The sequence below is a fragment of the Labrus bergylta genome, chromosome 8 (genome assembly GCF_963930695.1).
Source record: "Labrus bergylta chromosome 8, fLabBer1.1, whole genome shotgun sequence".
NCBI classification, from domain to species: Eukaryota; Metazoa; Chordata; class Actinopteri; order Labriformes; family Labridae; genus Labrus; species Labrus bergylta.
In genome coordinates, this window is record NC_089202.1 from 8,959,963 (window position 1) to 8,968,694 (window position 8,732).

Consider the following 8,732-nt stretch of genomic DNA (forward strand, 5'->3'; position numbering starts at 1 on the left):
GGCCTAATGGAGATTGACTCACTTTGGAGCCAGTCTCAAGTGGACAGTCGAGGAACTGCAACTTTTGACACTACGCTTTCTGTGTAGGCATAATGTTCAGCCATGAAAGCTGAATACTTGGCTTGATGTTTGCTGCTTTATATTGAAACACGAAAGCTCAAACTGACAGAAAATGTCTCCTTCAGTATTTGGCCCTCAGAGATAAATCCATAATAAATGACATGTTAGTCCAATAACTGACATTTTTCGTGTTCGTATCTCTGGATGAACTGTTGTTTGATAAAGGACATCATCCAACATGTATGATGAACTTTATTTTTTATTCTTATCTGATCTTAAAGCGGGACTCAGTAAGGCTCCACATTCTGAAAAAATAACAGCACAAAAAGGGATCAACAATCTTTATCTGCAACAATAAAAGGTAAAGGTTAAAGTGATACTATCCTGCAAGCCAGGGTATCTTGTTTATTCCCTGCTGGTATTCACAGAGAATTCAAAGCCTCTAGTATATCAGATAATTTGCCCTTTTCTCTTTTCCTGCCATCTGGCCCCATCCTTCTTAGCTGTTTTATCTCTGACAGAAAGGACCAGCACTCTCTTTCTCCATCTTAAACTTTCCATCTTCTAGCTCTGACCTCCAGACAGATCCTGCATCAGCTCAAAGGCATGAAGTATGTCACCTAATGCCATTGTTCACAAAACCAAACTTTGGATATTGGCAGGTTGAAAAGGATTGTTGACATTTATCCTTCCTGTCATTAGCTGAGAGGGAGTAAATGTATCGATCAAAGAGTCACTGTAGAAAAGTTTGTGTTTTAAAATGATGGCCACAAATAAATAGAACATGCAAAATAAGGACCATTTGAGGAGGCATTAGATGCACAAGCCTGAGAAAGAATCAGCATTTTAACACGAGAGTCTGCAGAATAAGAGCCATCAGATGTATATAATGTCAATATATAATCGTCTCAGATAGATCATGAAAGTCTGTAGCAAATGTATTGGTACTCCATCCAATTGTTAGTAAAATCTTTGGCGGACCAAACGACCAACATACAGATATCAGCGAAACCACTTGCATTACAAAAATCAAGTAAGAGAAGAACCGTATGCACATTTCTGTTTTGGAAGCTTTTAAAGTGAACTCAACAGAGGAAAATGGGGGTAACTGTGAGGGAGAGAATGATGGTCAGAGACATTGTTCTGTGTGTTATCAGGAGCCTTGGGAGTGCAGAAACTCTTATCATTTCACCCTCTCAGAGAGTGCAGGAAGAATGGAAATTTGAGCAACAATAGCCAACTCTTGCTGAATAACAGCGGGTTAATGAAATCAGGTCAGGTCAGGGAAACCTATTTCAGCCCTGATCAAGTTGGGGGTCACACTGGGTGGAGAGAAAAAACCTCAGGTCAGCAGGAGTAGTGTGGCTTCTATTAAGGCCACTGTTACAGTCAGTCAGTGGCCTCCTGTAAACTGATGCTTTAAGCTAACGTACAGTTGTTCAATGATTTCTAAGAAGGTTCAACCCCCCACAGAACACAGAAGTAAAGTAAAACAAAGTTTTAAAAAGATAGTTAATAAACTGGATTCATGTAGAAATTAAACTTTAGTCCAGAGCACTACATTGAACTAAACTGTTAGAACCTGTTTAAGGAGGAAAAAGTTATTTTTTCACATTCAGACAAATTTAGCGTCAGAGTTAGCTTTTTAAATTAAACTTTCACTGAATACCAACTTTGTAAAATAGCTTCACATACATTAGACACAATTCAGTTTTAGTACTGTAGCTGACATTATTATGTGAAGCTTGTGAAGGGAAGCATTAGCTGGTCTATTGCACTTCCTGCTGCTTGTGCATGTATCTTGATTTGTTCACTGAAAATATTTAACTCCATTTAGAGCAAATATTTAATTGTGTACCTTTCACTCATTCTCTTGCCATAAGCAGTCATGCATTGCCTTTGAACAAATAAATCCCTGTTGCTTGCTAATTAATCCATTAAGAATGCAATAATAAAGTCGGTAACATCTGAGGCCACGTGTGTTTAAAAGGATGATTAGTACCTTGTCAGATTTTGTACTGTACTAGAGAACAAGCTGCACCAGCAGTGCTCTGCTTTAAATATAATTAAGGGATAATAGTACAACAGCAATGTCTTACAAGCCAATACTGTTGGCCTCAAGTCGATAGTAATTGATTTGGGCTTCACCTCATTAATGACTGAGGCTAAACCTCGTGGTGGTTTTGTCCTAGAGAGACTCAGTGACCCAGTCTGATTTCAGAAAGAAAAGCATGTAAATATGCTTGAGATTTTCTAGACATTTAACATGATAATGTGTCTTTAGAGTTCAATGACGTTAGATGAGAGGATTGATGCAACTTTCAAGCTTACATAAATGATTTGGAAAGCTTAAAGACCCAAAAGTTAAGGAAAAATTTGCCTGGATTAAAAGTTTGATATGATTTGTTAGCCAAATAGTTGTGTTCTCCTTGAATTGTACTCTTTCTATGAAACCTCCACCATTGTGACTCTACATACAGAGTCCATGAGTGGGACTGTCTCTCTTCCCCCACATGTTGGCAACAATTTAAGAAAAAGGACTATTCAATTAAATTTACAAATAGTCAACTTAAGAGTCAAACAGGAAAATGAATACTCTGTAAAGATTGCTATGATTCAGAAGGTACACGTCAGCTGCTTGACAAAAAGTTTTACTATCAATACTCATCATTATCAATACTGGTCCAAGCATTGGGAAACAGATTTTCTATATCTATAAGTATTATATTTAATTTCTGAAGGTAATAAAAAATACTGTTGCACAGTCTTCTCACAGTGAAATAAATAATGTACACTCTTGCAGGTTGATATCAAATATAACCACTGAACCAATGACAATTATGCCAGAAGCAGGACTACTACAAACTTTAATTTGCATACAAATGCACCATATGATTTTTGGCAGAGGCAACCAAGAGGAACCATCATTTAATGATTGCAGTTTGACATATTGTGTAGTTCTGCAGAACTCACTAATCCTCAGCATTGTAATTGTTGGAGGCACACAGGGTTGTCAGAGCATGGAAAAGGCCTGATTAGCTCTCACCTTACACCAGTCAGCTTTGTACACACACATTTCACAACCCTTTTAGAAAAGACTTCTCATTAGTTACACTGGAGACCTGGGTGTTATCTCTCCATTTGAACTGCTTATTGAACTCTAGGGACCTGCCTCCTCTTCATTGTAAAGCCATGGCTGCTTTAAAATGTCATCAGAGAACTTTTGAATTTAAAGAGGCAGACCAATTGGCAGCACAGGTTGAATGCTAAATTAAGGACAGACAACATTTAAAACCTCATTTAAGTTGTTATAGCAGTAGGTTGAATTATTAGCTGATGAGTTTATTATATGTCATGAGTCTGCTTTAAACAATGGGCCAGGTTGAGTCTCAATATAACTAGTAGAGTGGGGAATAAAGTGTGTGAAACTTACACCTTAATTTGTTTTCCAAATCCACTGTGATATCAGGATTGTTTTGAGCTGTTCTACTGGATCACTAAATGGAGTTTGTCAAATGATAGGATGTCCCTTGTTCTTGTTTCAGTTTTTCACTTGGTGGACTTTCCTCCTTTTAATGAAAATTTTAAATAAACAATTATTTGACAAGAGCCAAAAGAAACTTTGCTGAAGAAGATAATTTCATATCAAAAGCTCAAAATATCCAAAGGCGTTGTGGTGAGATTGTAATAAGAAGCTATGAAGCCATTGCTGAAATCCCAATAACTGCAGTTCCTTGAGTGGCCGCTTGAAGCCGACTCCAAGGGAGTCAATCAACTGTTTTGGTTCAAAGCTCAACATCATAGCTGAAATAAACATGTTTACATCCTGGTGCAAACACAATTTTGGTATCTATTGCTATTTTTCTATCTATGAAAACTGTGCAGGGTTTGAAGTTTTATAACTTTCAATTAAATTATACTAAGGCTTAAAGTTGCAGATACTTGTCATTTTAAACAGGTGATGCTAAGCGTCCCTAAAGCTACCCTAACTGAACTCAAACTTTTTTGTGCCCTTTATATAGTATAACACAATCATTCTTGCCTGCTGTGCAGTTTGTTATGCTCCATTTTTAAATTGTTTTATTTGTAAGTGAAATTCAAGCATTATTTTGGTGATATGTTTTACTAATAAGCATGTATCAATCAATCAATTATTATTTATAAAGTGCCAATTCACAAGTGTAATCTCGAGACGCTTTACAAGAGCATATGGGATAATATGCAGGAAGGTTTTCTCCTTTGTATTCCTCACGTTCCGGTTGTCCACACTTCCTTGCTGCTGAGGTGGAAGGTGGCGGCTGGGCGTCAGGTGGTGGTTGTGGGGATGCCACAGTCTGGTGGGGGTGGCTGGGCGTCAGGCAGTGGTTGTGGGGTCGCCACAGTCCAGTGGGGGTGGCTGGGCGTCAGGCGGTGGTTGTGGGGTCGCCACAGTCTGAAGGTGGTGGCTGGGCATCAGGCGGTGGTTGTGGGGTCGCCACAGTCCGGTGGGGGTGGCTGGGCGTCAGGCGGTGGTTGTGGGGTCGCCACAGTCCGGTGGGGGTGGCTGGGGGTCAGGCGGTGGTTGTGGGGACGCCACAGTCCGGTGGGGGTGGCTGGGCGTCAGGCTTCTCCCTTTTCTATACCTGGCTTGTTAGCTTGTGAAGTATTGGTCATACGTTTGTTTCGTTTCTGTGGCTGGCTCGTGTAAAATAACAAATAACAAACAAATTAAAATGCTATTTCTGACCTTTCTAACTTGTCTGCGCTACTGCAAAGGTCTTTTTATTAGTCACCATGCAGTCCTTTCCACTGTAATCCTCGTCCATAATAAGTGTGAGACTACTCCCGACTTTCTCAAAGAGCTGCTGCTTGTCAGACTAAATGGTCAGGAAATATAAGAGGGCTGATAGAGGCCTGAGATTGTTTCTCTGGATGGTCACATTAACGCAGTGAACCCACAGACACAAAGGAGACCAAGCATTGAAACTTCATCCATCCTTTGTAGTTATTGTTGAAAGGGCAGCCATCTCTGTCAAGTCAATGTCTTTATCCACATGAAATAATAATGTCCCCACAGCAGCGCCTACAATAGAAATATCCAGAGGATGCACACAGAGCTGTCCCATGGCTAGGCAACGCTAACTATGATACTCCACACCCAAAACAACAGGAAGAAGGGATTAAAGCAGACCACTGACTGCTCTTGGTGTAAAGATTAACAACAAGATTGTGTGTGTGTGTGTGTGTGTGTGTGTGTGTGTGTGTGTGTGTGTGTGTGTGTGTGTGTGTGTGTTTTTTTTCTTTTGAAGCAGAGACAGACTGTAAATCATATGACTGTGAAAGAATCTTTGTGTCAGCGATTTCTAGCCATTAGAAGGCCTTTGACTGTTCAATAATAGATAAGGCTTAATGGCTTCTTTGCTGCTGCTTCTGGCTGTGTCTGACATGTAGGGAGATAATGAATGTAAAAGAATGCCGGGGACATGCGTCACATGGTTAACATCCTATTTTGGTGCTAAAAATGGTCCCCTTTGACAACCTGTCTGTGTTTCGTCTCGTTTGTGGAATATTATTCTTTTTCCACTGACTTTATTTTGTCTTCTCATTCAAAAATGAAATGTTCTGCTCATTCAGGCTATGACTTGTCACATTTATATTCATCATTTCAAGAAAATTCAATGATTTCCTACAAGTTGGGGCTATTGAAATTAATGGGAAACCCTTCAAATCCCTTTTTTTCTAACTTATTCAACCTTTTTCAAGACTTCATAACCCAGCCACATATTAAAACACAAAAAATCATCAATCAAACATTTCAGTGACCTTTTGAAGTTCTTTCATTTCTGTCAGCTCTTCAAAGACATTTTCAGACTCAGAGTGGGTGATGTCATCAGAGTGTAGAATCTCACACAATTGAGCTGTCTTGGAGTCTTTTTAAGGTGAAATGAAGCGTGAGGAGGCGCAGGGGTGTCGTTCCTTTCCATCACAGTGACTACAGAGTGACGCTGCAGTCATTGGGGGTGGCTAAGCTACGGTGCCCCAAAAGGGATAAAATAGCTCGTAATTAATGTAATAAAATAATTAAATGTGTTAATTTCAGCCCTTAATGGCATCACAAGTAACATTTTGATTAATTAACCCTGTCAGCCAGGGCTGAGAAAAAATATTGAATCATTAATGCACTGTGATATATTTTACCTAATTCAATACCTATTCAGTAAATCCTCAGATTGATTCTTTTGTTGTCAAAAACTAAGGACACACTCACTCTGGTGTGCTCCATACCGTACTGAAGCCCGATTAATATGTTTATCTTAGTCTTTGTTTATTAAAGAATAATTCAAGGTTAAATACATTTTAGAGTCAGTTAGTTCTAAACCAAATATTGCATGTATAATTCTTTAACAAATATAAGTACTGTACTGAATATATCTAGTCATAGTCTTACTGTCATATGTGCATACTACTGAATTGATTTTGTAGCAAATTGATTAATACTGAATCAAACCAATATGGAATCAAATCGTGACACAAAGAATCACAATTGAATTGAATTGTGAGGCCCTTGACAAAACCCAGCCCTACTGACAGCCCTAATGTACATATTCAGAGGAAAGCTTAGGGGTTTCATTGCATGGCAGTTTTAGGCAACATTTTATGCACACAAAGAAAACTGTTCAAGTAAAGACTTAAAAGTGCTAGTGTTTAAGGCCTAAAATGGACAGTGCTATATAAACAAAGTTGAGTTGAGTGCATTAGGGTCCATCATGGGACTGCTGGAAACTACCAACCTATAAATCCAAATCTTAGAATCTAAATAATGCATACATTTTCTTCATGCATGGAAAACAACCACTTTTGTTTTAGAATTAGTCTTATTCAATAAAATGTGTTTTTATGTGATTTTCTTCTTGGCACTACTGACATTTGTCTTTCCTGCTCTGAAGGCTCTATAATAATACATATGTTACAACAAAGTAACATATAAAGTCCTCTTGAGGCTTTAAGCTCATTTTCTATTTCAGATAAAGCAGGATATATCAACTCTGAAACCAGGAAAACTGTCAGTTTTATCAAAGTCACCCAGCACATGACCGCCATTGGCATGTTTGGAACAATTCTAACAACACTAGGAACAGACTCAGATAAGAAGAGGAATGAGGACATCATTTCAGAACCCTCTTATACCTGCTCCCTTCAAAGGCACCAGAGCACACATACTATGATTAACCGTAAATACCTCACTTAAGAACAGCCAAACAATAGGATGACAGCTTTGCTTACACTTGGAGCTGACAGCAGATTTCTGTCATGAAATCCAGGTGGACATATGGCTTTTGCAAATGTCAGTATCTGACATGTTAAAGAAAAAATACCTCTTGCTGTGTGCGTCAGGTTACCTTCCTGAAGTGAAGAGTTTATTTTCAATAACAGGCATGTTGACTTGTCATAGGTGTTACTAATACCATTAACGATGTCTCTGTTTCATACAGGTGTAGTCGTAAGCCATGACAGTTTGACAGTGAGCCAACATAACTACACAACAAACATCGGGACTCTAGAGCTGAAACAGGCAACAGCCTCCATTCATTTCAGCTTTGACAGAAGCAACATTTCCTGGTTGGTCTTGTCGCCACACACATTAAAACATCAAGACGTTAACCCCAGCTGAGTCCTGCCGGGGTTTATGTTTGGAAAATATAAGCCCTGTTTTTAAGCCTGGAGAAAGAATGGGATTTGGTTATTTTCAGTGTTTGTTAAATTGGGTTTAAAAATGTGCTTCAATTCACTGCAGACCTTTTAAAATATTTAGCTTAAACCAGAATCTTGCTCTATTCTTAATCAAATGGTTGTGGTGCCTAACTGTACTGTACTTAAAAAGGTACATTTTTCTCTTTTTTTTTCTCTGAGGAAGTGGAAACTCATGCTTTATTCACAGTTAACATTTCCTGAATTGTATCAACCTTTTGTTCTTCATTCTTCAAGTTTCATTTATTGTATCATTTATTAAAACATGACCAACTGACCAACAATAGTTATTTAATTAAAGAAGCCTTGTAGATGCAGAAGAGTAGTGTAGGCTTTCATATCTTTGAGACGGGGGCCAGGGTTCCCTTTCTGAGTCATGTCAACATAAGTCAAATTTATGTAGATAACAAAATAGTTAAATGTAGGGAGGTTATGCCGAGTACAGTATATTTGAAAGTCAGTGAAGATCTTTAAGTAACAGTTCTGCACAGTGGTAGTTTTTGGTTTAAAATCAGAGTAGGTGAAATCTCCTCTCGTTCTTAAACCGTACAGAATATTTTGGGTTGCTTCAAAACTCGAATTTTCTGCAGCAATTGACATACATTGAGTGCTTGTTTGATTTCTCCACATTTCCTTCTCTCTGTGTACATGTGATAAGACAGGTGGTGGTTAAACACGGCGGACATTAGTTGGGAGCTCTGTGCTGAAATTGAGGTGAAGCACTATAAACAGATCTGTGTTAATGGGTCTGTCCCTTGGGGTCCGCTGTGCGCTGAGGTAGAGAGATAGCTGCAGACCTTTTCCATCCTCCTGGAACACTGCTCGGAGAAAATTAGAGGCAGATTATTGATGAGTAGTTTTCCTAACAGAGTTCATTCAGTGTGACCACAGGCATGATTTTCATTTCTTCACGGGGATCATTAAAATTGTATTTAATTTAGTTT